Raw genomic sequence first — 19154 nt, 5'->3', positions numbered from 1 at the left:
TATCATTTTGCACATTTCAATCAGGAGATTGAAATCGTTTATTTCGCGGTTTGTTCGTGCCCTAATTTGGACGAATTGCGTGGCCGTGCGAAATGTGTTTGATCGAAAATGAGCGGTTTTCTGTAGGTTTTATTTGAAAAGTTTTTAGGATCCTAATTAAGCTACCTTTGAAAATATATTGTGGTCTCAATCATAGCAAATATTATACATCTCATTGCCTTTTATAAATATCAGTATCAATAATGATTGATCAAATAATAAAACTCATAATTCTTCAAATAAAAATATACTCGGTATGACTCGGTGTAAACTACCTAAAAATTTAATTGACAGTAACAAAACTATTTTCTTAATCGAGTACAATAAGGTAAACACAAAAACCCTTAACAAATTTCTGAAAATAAATATAATCGCAAGCTTTAGCTTTATTTTCTAAACCACTTAACAAGAGGCTTACGCGATTATTCCTGAATTACAAGTGTAATTTTCGCTGTTGTTGTGTACCTAATATTCGAGATAACGAAAGGATTTTCATAAAGTAAACCAAGCTAAGATTTGTGAGGAGTTTGTACAGAATACCAACTTTCTGAATATAGGGCTGCCATGCATATAAGTTTTACCGGATTTTCCTAGTTAAAGTTATGAGCTTATCCGTTGCGTAAGTCTCATACCTGGACAGTTTTAGCTTAGGAGTATCGCAATATTCGCAACGATCAATGTGAGTTTTGAAATAAAATTATTTCTTTACGGTGTCTGGGGTAGACCGGAATTTCACTTAAACATACGGAGTTTTCAATCTTTTATTACATCACATCATCACATCGGTGGTTAACAAGCAGCCCACCTAATGATAAGCGTTTATCGTAGCTGATATTATATCAAGTCCTGGGGCCTAGCCAAGATGAGAATCGTACATAGACAAACGAAAAGAAAAAAATGTATCGGTAGGACAGATGCTACGAAAAGTCCCGTGACTATTTCTACAGGTAGATTCATTACTTATGTTACGATTGGCATTTTCAATCAATAATTATCATCTTGTAACAAACGCGTTGCTAACTTGTTAGAAACCTCTGTTCCTTGAAGAAACCCGTCCTGACTTGAAAAAACCTCGAGAGTGAACTTTTTGGCTGATTTCGACAAGATGACGATGGCAACCCTAAGAATATCCAAATGAAAACCAAAAGCGTATTTTAATAATGTTTTATTTGGCCCGGTTTTATGAATTAATCCTATTCGAAAAGCTTTGTAAAAAATTGGAATGAAAATTGTATATAAAATGTGTTTACCGCGACGGAGCGAGGAAAATCTCGTTTCTTTGTCGATTTATTAGATTCTAATCAGTATGAGAAAAAAAAAAAGATTTATTCTATATCGAAGATTCTAATGCATTAATTTGATGCATTGACATTCTACAAATTCATACCCTAGCATTATTACTTGATCAAAAATTATAATTTCTGAGATATGACATGACATCATAATAGTTTCATGCGTCTCACATATAGGTACCTATATGTGAGAGGCATGAAATTATTATGTGGGTATACCGTACTTATTAGGGTGGCCATAGTAACAGATGATGAAAGCGTGACCGTCGTAGGCCCAGTGCTAGTAATTTGCTAGCTTTATGACAATAATTGTAAATAGGCTAAAACCGTCGGTTTTGCCACCTCTTGTTGTTGTATTTTTCTTCTTGTCAGTGACACTTGTTTCCTATGTTTTTAAAATAAATTTATATTTGTATTATGTTAAATAGAGGGTAGTAACATTAGACGCTCGGTTTTCCGGCGCTCGCCAATCCGGCATGTCCGGTAAAGGATGAGTCACGTTAGAACGGCCCGCGTCCGGGTCGAGGCATCCAAAACTTCGTTTCCTATAGAAAGCATCACGAAATCACCGGTCGTCTGTCATAGAAAACGAAATGTCGGTTGCCCCGGCCCGGACCTGGGCCGTTCTAGCGTTAATCATCCTTAATCCTCACTCAGGTGAAGCTCTTATCCAGCAGTTTACACAACCGAACGCCAGATTATATCACTCGTATTCTAAATACATAATAACATACTGTTTGTATTAAGTAACACTATTTCTTAAGTATGTTATCTTATTCTTAAAAATCTGCGTATACAAAACACAGCCAAGTCTGAGTAGCTTTTGCTGTTTTAGCCACACGAAACATTTTTTTAAATTCATTTGGGGTTCTCCCTTGACACTCCATTGTGACAAAGCCATTTTTCTTTAACGGTAATCCATTGAATAGCCATAGACAAAAGATTTATCGGACATTTCGACCCTTTGTTGAGACGGCCTTGCATTTAAGGGCTCAATAAAACCAAAATAAATTGACCTCCTAGTTTCGTATAGTTCGTTCGGAACGAGGGGTAAAGTTATAATTTTTTTTTTAATTTTATGACGTATTAAAAAAAAACTACTTACTAGATCTCTTTCAAACCAATTTTCGGTGGAAGTTTGCATGGTAATGAACATCATATATATTTTTTAAGTTTATCATTCTCTTATTTTAGAATATACAGGGGGAGGGGGGGGGGCACACATTTTAATGAATGAATTTTTTTGCCATTTGGCTACGGAACCCTAAAAAGGTCACATAAAAAAGTGTCAAAAAAAAGAAGCACATCCAGTTTTTAATTTCGAAATTAACAAACATACTTCAAGACTAAAAGTACGTATAACACGATTTCTGAACAAAAAATACTGCAGTAACATCTGTGTCACCACGTTTAAGCTATAAAAGAAATCCCGGTAACCTTTCCAGAAGACCCTACTTTTATTGCAGTTTTCGAACGCTCCAAGGGCAGACGTAGACATTAGTCTGTTACTACTGTTAGATATATTTCTTAGGTTTTTATTTTATTTAGGTAAGTATATATTTTATTGGAATGAGGTGTCTGTCTGTCGGCTACGGTAACGGTAACAGGTGTCGCGAGTTCAATTTTTTCTCCCATCTGAAAAAATGCCCATCGCACCTAAAGAAGTTTTCACTTCAAAAATAGAAAAGTGTATGACATAGGTACATGTACACATACATGTGACATACAGTGTATACATGTTTCACTACAGTACGCATCACTATAATACGCATAACACTTCAGACAGATCCCTGGAAACCTACCCTAGTTGGATTGTGGTTTCGGAACAACTGTCGCGTCAAGGGCAGACGATGTCTTTAGAGTTATAGCTGTTAGATAACTGCTGATACGTGCAGTGGTCGCGTTTGCAGTCTCTTATGACGTTACCAAACTTATTTCTTATCTCATATAGTTTATGCGGCTCTATATGTAAGTGAAAAAACAGAAGCAGATATTCGCTATGTGCACGACTGTCACGCAACCTAGCGTCCGCAAGTCTAGGGGAAAACATCAATGATGCACTACATCTTATAAAACTACTCCAAAATCAAAAACTACTGAACAGAATTCATACGGCTTTGATCTATCAATAGACTGATTCTTGAGGAAGGTTTAGGTATATAACTTGTTAAGGATGTGTAAATTGGTTGAAATATAACGATGTTATCGGAAAAAACCACGCTAGCTTTAACCGAAAACGTTGCCTAATCCGTTTGAGCTATAACAACACAATGTATGGGGGAGTTGTCACTCTTTCATGGGTCTATAAAAAAGTCCGTGATGTTGAATGTCTATCTTTTAAGGATCACTTATTATACCCATTCTTAACTACTACAAAAAGACCACATAGTATGAGGCATTTGCAAAGCTATTTACACGGATACAGTATTAATAATTATCAAATTAAATACGTTAGTTATATTAAGCATTTCATACAGATTACAATGGTCCCTTACACCATACAATTTAGATGAATATTTCAGGAGTAATCGTAAATTAAAGTTTCATGTCGAGCCATATAACTTGTACGAAATGTTAAAGACGCTATCCGCTGTTAGTTCTAATTTTTACGACCTTATGCGCTGGGATCGTTTTCCTTACCCCCACCATGCACTTCGCACGGTCCCAATATTACTCGGGTCCTTTTTGACAACGTAAATACTAGCAATAGGTACGAACTTAAGGTCAATATCTAGGTTTTATTAGTTATAATTCAGATTTTTACAAATTAGTCAAAGCGCAAACCTACTTAAGTCAATCTTACGACTGTCAGAGATAGGTTGTAAAAAAACGGCTTTTTTCTGTCTTGAAAATAAATGTTGTATTGGAATTAAATCCACTTTATTCAGCAAAATGTCAGTTGTAGCAATGTAAAAAACGGATGAAGTTAGACGACCACATCATTAAGGGAAGGAAATATTTATACCGATATGCGATAAAGATATCGGAATTAATAATCTTTTATAAAACCTCATCAAGAAAGGAAGACATTTAATATAACATGTCTAAGTCATTCAAATTCCGTAAAAAGCTACAGAACTGGCTGCCAAGATAGGCGCTTGCTACGAAACAATAACTTGTACTCCGAGCTCCGGTGCTACGCTACGAACCAGTGCCTTGTTATTTTAGATTAAAACAACGCGAATATATGGGTAACTGGCTGCAGTAGTAATGATATTTCTCATGTTTATAATGAATAAAGATTAGTTTTAGATGCTGGTTCGTATGTTAATCAACGTATAATGACAAACGAGTACGCTACATAATTAATTACGATTAATCAAACCGTGTACGAGTTTCAAAACGCAAAACTGACATTTTTGTAATTAAATTAAGCACGTCATAATATATGACATTAATGGACGATGAAGGCTAGAATAGAAGAAGCAAGATTAAATATTCATGTTTATTGGCAAGATTTCAGCTTATAGTTGCGCTACAACACACCTAAAATTTAAGTCGATAGCCGAATAGACTATACCTGTAGTGCTAAGATGGTCGGCTCTTTATCATTTGTCACCGTTCCTGTCACGTTCTAACAAGTATGTAAGCGTGGAAGTGACGGGCATAGTGACAAATGACAAAAATGGAACCATGCTGCCACGGCTGTAGTGCTAAGATGGTCGGCTCTTTATCATTTGTCATCGTTCCTATCACGTTCTAACAAGTATGAGGGCGTGAAAGTGACGGGCATAGTGACAAGTGATAAAAATGAAACCATGCTGCCACCGCTGGGCAAATATTGGCATATTTTCTTACAAAACCTGTGATCAAACGCGTCATATGGAATATGTAGGTTACAAAAGAGCACAGATTAGCTTCCGATGCTAATTCGCAAGAAATCGTCTCGTAATTACAGTATAACTACGAAACAACTAAAATTTAACGTGTCAGCCCCGTGCCGGTGCAAAACTGACACATATTCCAATTCAAATGCGTCATGCGTAGCGTCTCAAGCTAAACTAGCAATGCAGACTAGAGTAATCTCGAATAGTAACCAATAGAATAGAAAAACATACCTTTTGATAATGAATGTAGCTGTGACGGATGCATATCGGTTTGCTACGAAACTAAATCGTAACCCGACAACCCGCACCGGTGCAAAACTTCCAGATTTTCCAATCAAAAATGGAATCAAATGTGTCTAAAACTAAGGTAACATTACGGACTACGATAAACATGGATTGTGAACGTTAAAATATAACAAAGATTACCTTTACTTGCTAATTCCTAAGCTGTGAACTTATAACGACTGTATGTTTGCTACGCTACGAATTAAAAGTTTCAACTTGATATCTCTGGTACAAAACTGGCATGTATTTTAATCAAAAATGGAATCAACCGCGTCTTAAACTAGGGTAAAAATGGAATATGAGGGTTATAAAAGAACAAAAGGTTACCTTTCGATGCTAAACGCCGGAGCCCCGGGGAATGCCGTGCGGTCGTGGGTCGGGGCGCCGGCACACTGGCCGGGTGACAGCGGGGTGCGCGCGCTTGCGGTACGCGCATGCGTGCTGAGCGAGGGGATGCCGCAAGCGATTAGTTACTGGTGTTGCTAGGGGCGAGGGGTTGCGGGAGTTTCTGGAGTTTTAGGGCCCCTTTTATTGTATCGCGTAACTGCGCAGGCCTCTGTTAGTGTCAAAACAGCACACTGTTAGTGTCAAAGTCTATTTACTGCACTTTTCTCGTGTACACTGGCCAATATCGAGAGCAGTCGTTTTAATGTTAAATACGTAAAAAATATAGTTTAATCATAACTATTTGTTGCAGCTAGTCGCGTCAGTTTATGACGATAGAATGAAGAAAGGCATGTTGCTATGAATATTATAATGGATTTAAAACAGGTCACTCTCGTAATTAAGGTCAAATATTGCTCGACACGTTTAACCAATATGAGTCTTAATTACTACTTACAAGATGTCTAGTGTCACGGGGGTTTTCTATTTTTACAGTTAAAGTCAATGTTTAGGGAAAAAGCGTCTGCGAAGTTGTATATTTAAATTGTAGATTTTTTTTGGTTAATTATGTAATGTACTGATGATCATGATAGCAAGATCAAAATAGTTTTGACATGATGCAATATTATAGTGTAATTTTTTTCATAGAATAAAGAAATCGAGTTCAACCTAATCTTAAATACTACCTTGTATTACTCAATGATCTATGTATGAACGACCTAAGCTCTACTTCGCATTTCAAACAGAAAAGCGGCATTGGAACTTTCAAAATATTAACTTGAATATTGGTTTCGCATCTCGCGCCGAATAATACATTATCCAAGAGTTCAAACGAGACGTACTGCCGGGTCTGAGTTCCTATTAACCTCTCTCAATACATCTATCAATATTATTCATTAAACAATACTGTATTAACAATCCGAATTTACGTTTTTTTAATCGTGTCCTTGGCAACCCTATTATACGTACACTAAAATCGGCTTAACTACAATACATGTGCTATATTGTTGTGCATTTACATAAATACTAAGGTGAGCGGAGAATTTTATGATCAATTTTATTCCATACCACTTTCCTTTTCTAGATTTTATGTTCCTCCATTTTCATTTCTAGTTTAAGGGCGTGTATAACCTGAACGTTTCGTCATTCATTATTACAATGATAAACAAAATATCTGTTGACTCATCAACTAGACATTAAGTATAGTTACCTAACTAAAACAAAAAACTTTCATCGTCGTATCTAACGGTTGTATTCCAAATTTAAACCTGCCATTTTTTGTCGTGCGTGATCATCTTTTGTCATACTTGTTTTTTTTTTTTTGCAGTGTTAGAATCAGCTGGGCTTATCGATCGTTTTCACTTTCGTAGGCTAAAAGTTCTTTGTTTTGGCTATGGTCCAACGATTGTTACTAAGCAGTAAGCGCTAAGTACTAAGCACTTAACGTATCGTTTTACATGGGCATATTTAGACGATTTTTGTGAGAGATTTGAGGATATTGAATTGCTTTTAGGGTTTGACAGCATTAGGATAGGACCTGTCAATAACTTATTTACTTACATAAGGATTATGTTATATGTCTCCTTCAGTATAAGATTTTACATAGGTGTCATGTAGAAATAAAAATATTATCTAATTGTATCAATTATCAAATTCATAAAATGAACCGTAATACTCTACATATATGCTTGATCCATATGGTATTACCGTTTACCACAGGAATTTTGAAATTTAACGACTTTTTCTACTGACAAATTGCTTTGTTAGACTCTTCGCTCTGTGTATGACTGTGGCGCCGCCTAGCGGATGTGGGACGAAATACTTATTTGAGTTATTTGACAGTTTGCATCTGCCAAATATGATAGGGATATCGTCTCACAAAAGTTCATATTTTCACAGCGTCTTACGTTGACGCCAACGATTTTGCTTGCTTGTGGGGGAGCTCCCCCACCACAAAGTTCCCACATAGCCAATAATTGTCGTTCAGTCATTTAAACGAATGTGTCTTTGTAAAATGGAAGCACGCGCATGCGCCGACTGTATCATACCGACACTGACGTTGACAAATGCCTCTTTATTAACTTGGCTCTAACTATTACTTACTATCTAACTAGATGTCAACATTAATAGAAGCTTTGATCAATTATGTGTTTATTCTAATAAATATAACCAAACATTAATCAAAATTACTCTTCCGTCATACTACCCATAAAAGAGTTACTTACGGTTGTTTTGCATAGTGGGGGTAGTCGGTTCAGGAACTATCACCTTCCAACTTTCAAAACCAGAAAGCTGCTTACATTTTGACTTCTAAAATTATGTTATCAGTTATCATTCGCGCGTGCCTTTCACTCCTACATGTTTGTACATATATTGGCGCGAGCGAGACGCACGGCCGAATGATAACAAGATGACATAATTTTGATATTATTTGTCAAAATATAAGTGTGAATTGGCCTCCAGAGGTCGTGAGTTCTAATTTTGGCTTGTATTGTAATCGAGATCATAAGCGTCAATCTTAACATTATTGGTATGTAAATGTAAATGAAAAAAAAATAAAACCGGCCAAGAGCATGTCGGGTCACGCTCAGTGTAGGGTTCCGTAGTTACTCTTCCGTCACAATAAGCTAAACTGGAGCTTAAAGTATAGTAAATTGTTAACCAAGGGATAAAACGGTACCTTTGACCCGAGTTAAACAAATAGGCAAATTTGCATAATCAGTACCTAATTAAAGTAAGGTATTTCACTATGAAGGTGAAACTTTTTGCGATAACTCAAAAACAGCTAAACTGATCATGTCCGCTATAGTTTTCATTTATTGTATTTCTTAAGCACTACTTCCACGATTTTTTTTCATATTTTTTGGACCTATGGTTCAAAAGTTAGAGGGGGGGACACATTTTTTTTTTCCTTTCGGAGCGATTATCTCCGAATATATTCACTTTATCAAAAAATGTTTGTTAAAGACCCCTATTAGTTTTGAAAGACCTTTCCAACGATACCCCACACTGGAGGGTTGAAGCAAAAAAAAAAAAAATTCACCCCCAATTTACGTGTAGGGGAGGTACCCTAAAAAAAAAAAAATTTTTAGATTTTATTGTACGACTTTGTCGGCTTTATTGATTTATATATACATGCCAAATTTCAGCTTTCTAGCACTAACGACCACGGAGCAAAGCCTCGGACAGACAGACAGACAGACAGACGGACATGGCGAAACTATAAGGGTTCCTAGTTGACTACGGAACCCTAAAAAAGACGCTTTTAGCCCAATCTAAGCAGTTTGTACAGTCAGCATCAAATAGATTGAGACGGTCGGAGTTGTCAAATATATTTACACTTACCGGGATTCACAGGCAGAGTCTGTACTGACGCTGTAGACAGTATTAGGAAGCCGTTAGAGTTAGATCTTAATTCAGCCTTAATTCGTGATTTAACTACTTAAGGGGGTCCCTAACGCCAATGACATTCGATTTGAATTCCTTCGTTTTCTAATGTATTTTGTAGCTTATCATATTAACAGCAACGGCTGTAAGCAATATAGTACACCATAGTTACTTCAAAGTTCAATGTCTTCGAGATATTTGGCATCAAAGTTGAACAATTTTAGAACACAACAAGTTTAAAATTAAAATCACTGACCAGTTTTTAGAGACGTCAAAAATGAACGCAAATGTGTATATTTCGTACATGTGAAATCCTTAATAGCAATCTAGTAACGAAAAAAGTGAATTTAACTTCATTGTTTAAAAAAAAGTCTTCATTTCTTTCAAAATCCGGCTGACCAGAATGGAGATAAAAGATTGAAGAACCGATAGCCGTTTGTCTTACAATTCTATCTATAGTGCAAATGTAGGAGTAACCAATGCCGGATTTAGAGGTCTGGAGGCCTCGGGCAATATAGGAGTGGAGGCTCCCTGGCCCCAAATTATTTTCCAAAAAAAATGGTAAGTTTTCCGAAGTCTCTATTGTGCAGGCCCCTCTTTTGTGGAGGCCCCGAGGCTGTAGCCGCGGTTGCCCTCCTCCGGCCCCCCAGGCCATTATCATTGTTACTCCCAAGTAACGACTCAAAACTAGTCAAAAATGATGAAAACCGTGGGGAGCCTCTTAAGTGATTCCTTTGTGTAAAGAAAAGGTAGTTTTCGTGAAACCTTTCGTTAAATATCTGGACAGTTATTTACAGCCTGTTGCAGATTTTACCGCTGTATTGTATTGTAACGAAGCCTGTAGCTGATTATGAGTTTGTGTTTACCTGACGAAGCCTGCGTTGCCATAAAATTATGGTCCCTGAATAAATTATTCAGATATCAATATAAAAGCAATTACTCGGTAACATTAAGGTCATACTGAGCAACTTTTTCTGTGAGACCAACCCCGAATACACGAAAAAAAATTGACTCTCCCATAAAAAATTACAACATCAGACCAGCAACATGTATAAATCAGCCAAAAAAACGACGGTTTGCATTCCGGGAGTGCCGGCAGAAGTGAAAACTTGAATATTAACGTTGTGCATTTTTGATATTTTGGAATGGTTAGGGAATAATTATGCACGAATTGATTTAATTATCAGTATAAAAATACTATCATTTATGTGGTAAAATACAATATTCATTTCTTGCGCTATCGTACACAAACATGACAACTTATATTACATTAAAAAATAACACTTCAGAACTATTATAATTATTTAAAATTGAAAAGTTTATCTCTCAGAAAAATCAACGTCCATCCATAATTGCAATCATTACTAGAACCATCATGGAGTTTTTCGATCAGGTCACGTGTCCGTCTTACGAATTTTCAATCTGACGAATCTGTCGATCACGTGACCTGTCGCGAGTTTAACGTTTTTTCCCCACCACTAAAAGTGCACAGCGCCGCTAAAGAAATGTTCACTTCAAATAAATTTTTCGCGATTTCAGGGTTGGTCCCCATAATAAAAGTCGCTCAGTATGACCTAAACATTAACGGGTCTAAGTAATTGCTTTACGTTCAGAAACATACTGTACAGAAACCTAAAAAAATAATGAATTCCATTGTGATTCGCTCAAAAGCTTGTAGGTATTTTTATAAAAATGCAAATACCCTTGAAAATCGCATTGCCCAAATTCATGCTACAAAATTCACACCACCGCATTGAGGCGTTAAAAACAACGCTTGATTTATCCTTTAGTCTATGGCACTGCAGAGAATGGAGTATATTCCCATCGCTTGCAGAAAACCAAAATAACAGTGATCTCCCATTGCCTACAATTGTTACCGAGGTCCAGGTCACAAATATACTAGTATTGAAGACAAAGCTCTGTAACAATTTGGAAATGATTTAGGTCAAGGTTTCGAAGCCTGCAGTGTCCTGGGAATGTCCGCCAAAATTATACGGATTCAAGTGTTACGTTACGGTTCATAAAATAAAAACAGGCAAGGCAGGTTCTTTTTTAACCGACCTTAAGATTTCAAAAGGAGGAGGTTATCAATTCGGCTGTATGTTTTTTTTTAAATGTTTGTTAAATATTTTTTTGTTTAAATTAATATATACATATTGGTCCCGTTTTTTGTCAAAACTCAGTTCTGATGATGGGATCCATGAGGAATCAAGGGAACTCTTCAAATGTGAAAGGCATACATATAGTGATTTTTGTTTTTTTCTTTAACAACTCAAGCATTTACATATAAAAGGGTGACATTTGATGAAGTGGAACTGCTGATGATGATCAGAATGGAACTCATCAACGACGCATAGTACACGTATGGCGATTTGTCCTCTTCGCTGTTTGTTAAGCAAATTAGATTTTCAAGGCAAATTTTTGTCAAGTTCGAGTTCTGACGATAGGGTCCATGAGGAATCGAGGGAACTCCTCAAATGTTAAAGGCATATATATAAAGATCTTAGTATTTTCATCAACAAATCAAGTATTTACATTTGTAGAAGTGACATTAGATGAAGTGGAACTGCTGATGATGAACAGAACGGAACTCTTCAACGATGCATAGTTCACGTTTGCAATTTGTTCTCTTTGCATGTTTGTCAAACAGTTAGGTTTTCAAGGCACATTTATATATTTCTATCCTATTTAGTTTTTTTAATAATTATCTGGTGCTTTATTTCATGCATGGTGTGAAATAATTTATTTTCAATACAGTCGAATACCCTATTTCGAATATCTTACCAGGCAACCATAGGGTAAATCTGAAATGTGTCAAGGTGGGTGCAGTGACAAAAAAAAACATGTTACCTCCTTTTCTACATAATTAGGCGTAGGACGTTGTCTTTTTAATTTCATTGTAGGAAATCCAAAATTGAAGTCGGTTTTTTTTCTTAAAAATTATCTACTGACAAGTCAGGGGTGTGTTTCAGTATATTTTTTTACATTACAAAAGACACGTGAAAATTGCTTAACTTCTTTCAAACCTCTTCTTCTTTTTCTCTTTTTTTACGCTGTGGATCTGATGGTGGTGGTGATGCTATTTTTGGTTAATAAATGAAATAAGTACTTATTTTTTATTTATATATTTTTCCTTTCAATTGCGAAAGAAACGGACTAATAGCCAATTTCGATTTCTCAACTGAAATCAAACTCGTTAGGACAAACTCTGTGCGGAAATAGTTAGAAGAATTATAGAATGTATGTATTATGTGAATGTTCTTCTGTCAGAAGAATTTAAATAATGTTCTCCATCTTGTATGTATAAGCATGTAGTAATATGTATTAGTTTATCTTTTGTATGTCATATAAGTAATAGTATTTGATCATAGTTTTGTAGGTTTATTTTTATTATGTTTTAAATGTATGTATAATATTTCGTTTTTCGGTTAAATAATTTATGAATATCTTCTGCACCAACATATATGTCTCTGTTTGACCCAATGGTTGACTGGTAGAGAAAGCCTTTTGGCATTAAGTCCGCCATTTGTACATTTTTCTTTGTTTGTGGAATAATTTTTAAATAAATAAAACAAATGTAAGTATTGCTTCCCTTATATTCAACGATTCTTCTCTTTTTGCGGACTCAGCACTTAGTTATTTTTTTAGCTGTGGAGTATACCTACTTTTCTTTTTAAGAATAAAATGTGTAGATTTTTACTTCGGTTGCTTAAATATCTATAATGACTTTTCACAACCTGAAATTAGAAAAATATAACACGGAATTCAAAAAACGTGTATTTTAAGTTTTACTATAAAGCACAGATTACTCAATGTAAACCCGGAGAGTATCCAATAAATCTCCTCCAATGCTTGATAAATAAAAAAATTCGTGGTTTTCACCCTTCACGAGAATATCGAGGTCGAGATGATTTATTCGCTCCAAAAAGAAGATTCGGGTACAGATTGGATTATAATATAACTGTAATATAATAACTTAGGTATTTATAAATTAGGTATTTATACGTTGTCCTAACGTTCAGTTTTTACGACCCTGCAATTTAATTAACAGATATGCTTAGTTGCTTACATAAGTCTGAGGTTTTTAACAACTCTTTTACTTACGTGTGCTTATATTAATTTTACATAAGCACACGTACAAGGCTACATGCTTAATTCGTGGAAAAGGACGATAAGTTATCTGGTGCAACGTGCAACAGTCCCTATCGGTCAAAGGTTGTGGGTTTGACCCCAGTTTGAAATATACCTAACAAAGGATGAAACACAAAAGGGGATTTCATAACGTTTATGTACCTATTAAATAATATGACCCATATTGATTAACTTTTTTTTTTTATGGTAGAGCTGGCAAACGAGCAGACGGATCACCTGATGGTAAGCGATTACCGCCGCCCATGGACACCTGCAACACCAGAGGGGTTGTAAGTGGGATGATGAGATGGGAGTACGCTCTTTTCTTGAATGTTTGAAGGTCGTATCGGTCCGGAAATACCGCAGGCGACAGTTCATTCCACAGTTTAGCTGTGCGAGGCAGAAAGTTCCTGGAAAAACGCACAGTTGAGGACTGCCAACCATCTAAGTGGTGAGGATGGAAATGTTGTCGCGTAGGGCGATGGCGAAAAGAAGCGGCAGGGATTAATCCGAACAACTACACTACAACTACTGAATTTTATATTTAGAACGTACCGTTATTCTCTAGAAAAGAAATTTCAGAAATCCTAATTTAAATCCGTCACTCTAAGCCTTTTTGTGACCTTGTCGGATCGGACGGGACGATAAGTAAACGTGAATTTTTTGTAGGGCATTTTCGGGGACCTTACATCACGGACCATCAGATCACACAAATGTAAATTACATTTCCGATTTTCTTTTACATACACACAACGAGCGTACTTGTACCTACTTAAAGAACATTTAACGGATACCCAGGGTTTGGTTGAGGTAGATCAATTTTTTTTAGAGAATTATAGTTCTCATAGTCGGAAGGTACCTTTAGTAAACGCCCCAATGATAGGACTGGCACCAGTAATGGGATGATATAGGCAAATCCTGTAAAACAAATATTTACCATCAGTTTTTAAACGCTGGCAAAATTTGTAACTGATATTTGTTCGTTTGAAAATCAACGGCGCTATGCATCCCATGATTGGAGTAAAAAAACCATTATTTTAATTTGTTAATACTATTGAAACCAATTACAGTAGCCTTCATTAAATACATAAAAAAACATAAAGGATGAATAGGATATTCAACATTTAACGCATAAAGCGGTAGACATTTTAACTGTGTCAGAGAAATATCAAAAAATACTCCAAATTTTCTCTTAAATGTCCCATGGTTGGCGCCGTTAACATACCAGAAAAAATTGTCAGACATCTTTATATTTAAGAATTATAATTTCATAAGTCACATAGCTGAATCAGCATGAAGTAAATTTTTGTGCAAGCATTTAATACCTGAGGAATCCACCAAAATTCTTTAAAAACGGACGGACAGATGGACATGACGAATCTATAAGGGTTCCGTTTTTTGCCATTTGGCTACGGAACCCTAAAAAGGGACGTTTTCAAATCATTTCCCAAAAACACATTGCTGACTGTGTCAGGTGAGATCGGGGCTATAACCGCGAAAATCGAAGTTCGTCAATTGCGGGCATTTTTCTCTTTCACTCCAATTACGTCTTAGTGCGACTAAAAGAGAAAGATCCCCGCAATTTGCAAATTTCGATTTTCGCGGTAGGCCCCCAGAGCAGATTCGTAACTTCCGTAGTTTCCAGAACACCGCTAATTTGTATTCAAAAAGTTGATCTGAGCTAAAATGTAAAGTCCCTAGTCACACATAGTTGTGCGAGAACGAATTTCGATTAGAATCTCAGCTCTATGGGGCCTAAACAAATGATAGAGTGAGCCCAACCTAAGTTGGCAGCGATTTTGATAGCCCAGCCTGTGCAAGTGTTAATCATAATTTCATAGATGTTTGACGTTTAAAATAACACTTGCACAATGCACAGTCTGGGCTATTTAAATCGCTGCCAACATATCTTGGTCTGACTTTAATCGTAGGTACATCGACAAACGCCAATGGAAAAGAAAAAATGTATAGGGATGACAGTTGCTACGAAAAGTCACGTAAATATTTCATTTCTATACATTATTTAAGTTTCTATTTTGGGTTTTCTATCAATGATTGTCATCTTGTCGTAGTCTGAGAACAAGCGAAGGATATAGGTAGGTAGGTTTTTCTTTTACGTGGTAGCATGAATGTGCGGTACTAGGTTACCTATAGAACCCGACAGTACCTTCTTTCTTTTTTTTTGCTTATGAAAATCGAGGCCAATTTAAGCTAGGAGGAGGGGGGGGCAAGTTTCCATCGCCGGAGACCTAGTAGGAGGGGGGGGGGGGGGGGTAGACGCCACAAATGGGCTTACATTGTATGTAAAATTTAGCTTTAGTGTACATGAAGCATGAGTAGTCACAGATCGGCTTGACTCCTTGTCGTTGTGTGGATATGTAGCTTCGCTCTGCATTTTCTATCGCATGTATTCCGGGGAGTGCTCCGAGGAACTGTTCGGATTAACAATTTTCTATTTTTCTGTGTTTGCGGTAGGCCCTCAGGAGTTCTCAATCAGTGGGACGAGCCCACCTAGGGCGCATAGTAAGATGCCATGGGACCCCCGAAAGCTGAAAGTAGTTTTGGTCGATTACCTCCCTAAATTGATAAAGAGAACATTTTGAACTTTATAGAAATAATTTACCTTTATTGTTCGCAGGTAGTTAGAAATCTCCAGGATGGCTACATGATACCTAATTCTTCAAATTAAAAACGACCGATTGTATTAAAGCTATCATATTACGACCTTGTCAATAGGATAATGCTTTTGAAAAATTTCAAGGGTGAGTACTTGTTTTTTATAGAATAGGTATAGGTAGGGAGGGCCTGTCGCCAATATTGAAAAGAAATTTCGTTATAGAGGCAGATGACGAAATTTCAAGATTCAATGTTCGTGGTTAGTAGCTCCTGTATCTAAATACACTACATAATATATATAGTTTGTCAAGTCATTCCGTCTGTAGAAAAAAACAGCAAATTCAAATATTATGTAGGCGCGAAGGGTTATTAACTCATAGAAAATTTAAATTTCGCGCCCTTTTCTAGTTTTGTCTTGTTTCTACTAGTCTTTCAAGTCTTTGTAGTAAACTACGTAGTAGTTTGACAAACTAAATATGACTAAACACGAAGATATTATTATTTTAAGAAAAAAATAAGTGCATTTAGTTTTTTTTTATTCATATAGTCTAACGAACCAGTTTGTGTAAATGAAATCGCGAAGGTTTGATATCTTTAGATATATAGTTTGGTCCAGGACTGTTTCATTTCAAACAGACAGAGAAAACCACTTTCTCTAACGCTAGTACGTGTGTACTTCCAAGTTTTCTACTGACAAAGTTGGCTTGCCAGAGTTTTTAGAAAGACTTTCTGGCGATTGGACAGTTAGTTATTCAAACACGATTTGGACCGCAAAAAACTAATGTCAACTGTCACTGTCAGTGTCAACGTCAAGCCTAATTCGACATTTGAGTTACTCGGCTTCATAGAAATAGGATAGTATAGAACGACTGTCAAACTTCAAAAGTGTGACCAAAAATGAAATGCAAGTGTGTGCGTAAATTGTCTATGTGCGAACAAAAGTAGTGATGTCATGTTACAACATATTAATAATCTATCGATGTTTAACTGCTTTATCGACTACTTTTTCAAATGTGTTTGTTTTTATAAAAAATGTAATAGGTATGAGTATTATTATTATTACTACTATTAGACCTTATTAGCGCCTTTAGTACCTTTAATTTTCTTTTACAGCGGACGCATAGTAAATAACAATACTGATAGTGATAACCGAGGCTACAGTTACAGTCGTTACAGTCAGCATCAAAATGGTCAAATATATAGGTACACATGTGTCACAATGGTCAAATATATATTGTTACTTATTTTACAGTACATATGGAGCTACTTTACCGCACTAGTGCGATAATTAGCACATTACGTAACTATATCGAACATTTTAAGGGCCATATGTATTGTAATACATTTGCGAATAGTTAATTCGAAACTCGTGTCGACTTAAAATCGTATCGCCACTCATTGCGATTTTTTATTTTTCTCACCTGGTTTGGTGTTCTGGGACGTTTACTTACTTACTACTTACTCCGTTGGCTCAGCGACCCAAAATGAGACTTGGCCTCCGACACAAGACAGCGCCACTTTTCTCGGTCCTGTGCGACCTCTCGCCAATTGTCGACTCGAAGCTCGCGCAGATCCGCCTCCACCATGTCGCTCCAGCGATACCTAGGGCGTCCGATAGGACGTCCTCCTGCTAGGCGACCCAGGTACGCTCTTTTTACGTTTTTTCGTTTTTACTTGACTAAATTACTAACGTAGTCCGATCAAGCATTATGGAACGCGGCGCTGTCGGTAAAGCAGGTGACTCGCGTTGATAAAGCAGGTTTCTGTCGTATGCGGGTGTGAGTGGTGTAACATGTGCAATGTCGTTAACACAAACACATGCTAAGTGTTAACAGTAGGCGCAAATAGTTGACTTACCAAAGAAAATTTGAATTTCGCGCCTTTTCCGCCTGACAAGTTGGGTTGGGTGTGTATACGCTGTCTTGTGTTTCCTTGTGTTGGCGGCAAAGCCGTGGAAAAGTGGTTAAAATGTAAGTAATGTGTTGGAAAGTGAAGTTTAAATTTATCGCTGAACATGTGCACCTTCAAAAAAGGTATTATAACAATCGTTATTATTTTAAGTCGGTTATAAAGGTTAATATCTTAATGATGTCTTGTGAACAACTAATTCCATACCTACTAATATACCGACAAGTTATCGATACAGTCATATGAACATTTTGTCAAGCCCTAGCGTAAAGAAACAGTTTAGGTTTTTACACAAAATATTCTAAATTATTGACTAATATCATGAAATATTAACACACAATTGAAGAAAAACTTATAATGAACTGTATAAATTGGCTTTTTACACTTTTTATGCTGTTAATTTGATAAAATATCGTTACGAAAATTTCGCTACGATTATCATAATTACCTGTGAAATGAGTATTTCCCTGGGTTTTTTGGCCCTGAAACACAACAATCCGGCACACAACATGACACCATCTTCACTAAATTACTTAATATTTATTTTTGATTTTGATTCTCGTATATTTTTAACGTTAAAAAATACGGCAATATGATTTTTGGCCGCCTCGGCCGCCTTCGAATTCAAAAAATGGTTACGTTTTCTCATATGTAGTCTGCCTCTTTCACACTCGTGGCTTGTTCATATACGTGATGGCTTCCCTTTCGCACACTTCATCTGTCTGTCAAGCGAAGCGTATGACAAGTCTCTGCTCGGCTTAGGTAAGGAAATTACAGAAAATCTAATTTTAGTTTTCGTATTGATTTGTTAATCAAAACTCAACATTGTATTGGTTAGTGAATAACTGTCCTCCTTTTTGATGTTATATTGCACTGGACATGAGCAGATCATGCTTTTTAGTGTTAAGTACCGAAATTGCTAACTTATTTTCCATTGTTTACACAACTCAAGTGTATTTTTTGATGAGGTCAATTGTGTCTCTTGTTAAAAAATAGATATGTGCGCAGTTTTGGGCGCAGATATGTATTTATTAGAAATAAAACAAGTTAATTACAATATATACTACTTAATTATAAATATTGCTAGACTGTTCTCTCGTTTTTAGATTTAAGACTACGTTTATGAACTTACTTAATCGTTTGATCATTCGGTTGGCAAACTTCCGCAACGGGCATGTCTTTGAAATTTATATAATTGACTAAAAATCTAGTGTGCCTTTATAAAACATAAACTGATCAGCGATTGGCCCTAGTCACACCTGATGGAAAGTGAAGACAGGGCCTA

The 19154-nt window shown here is 36.3% G+C and overlaps 1 protein-coding gene and 1 long non-coding RNA gene across 3 annotated transcripts in view; one reads left to right on the top strand and one right to left on the bottom strand.

The window, feature by feature from the left end:
- The window catches only part of LOC133522697 (uncharacterized), a 59752-nt gene extending 53886 nt beyond the window's left edge, over positions 1 to 5866 (bottom strand). The window contains exon 1 of one of the 2 annotated variants that reach the window (XM_061858112.1): positions 5771 to 5866. The gene's annotated coding sequence lies outside the window, so the exon portion shown is untranslated. The remainder of the gene's footprint in view (positions 1 to 5770) is intronic. The other variant, XM_061858113.1, reaches the window with a different exon arrangement.
- A 12-nt stretch (positions 5867 to 5878) lies between these two features.
- LOC133522702 (uncharacterized) lies at positions 5879 to 16087 on the top strand. Its single transcript, XR_009800113.1, has 3 exons — positions 5879 to 6858; positions 13557 to 13588; positions 15984 to 16087. It is a non-coding gene; the product is annotated as an uncharacterized LOC133522702 (long non-coding RNA).
- The last annotated feature ends 3067 nt before the right edge of the window (positions 16088 to 19154 follow it).

Source organism: Cydia pomonella, chromosome 11 (assembly GCF_033807575.1).
Source record: "Cydia pomonella isolate Wapato2018A chromosome 11, ilCydPomo1, whole genome shotgun sequence".
Classification (NCBI taxonomy): domain Eukaryota; kingdom Metazoa; phylum Arthropoda; class Insecta; order Lepidoptera; family Tortricidae; genus Cydia; species Cydia pomonella.
Note: the sequence above shows the minus strand (reverse complement) of the source record. Positions and strands in the feature narration are given on the sequence as shown.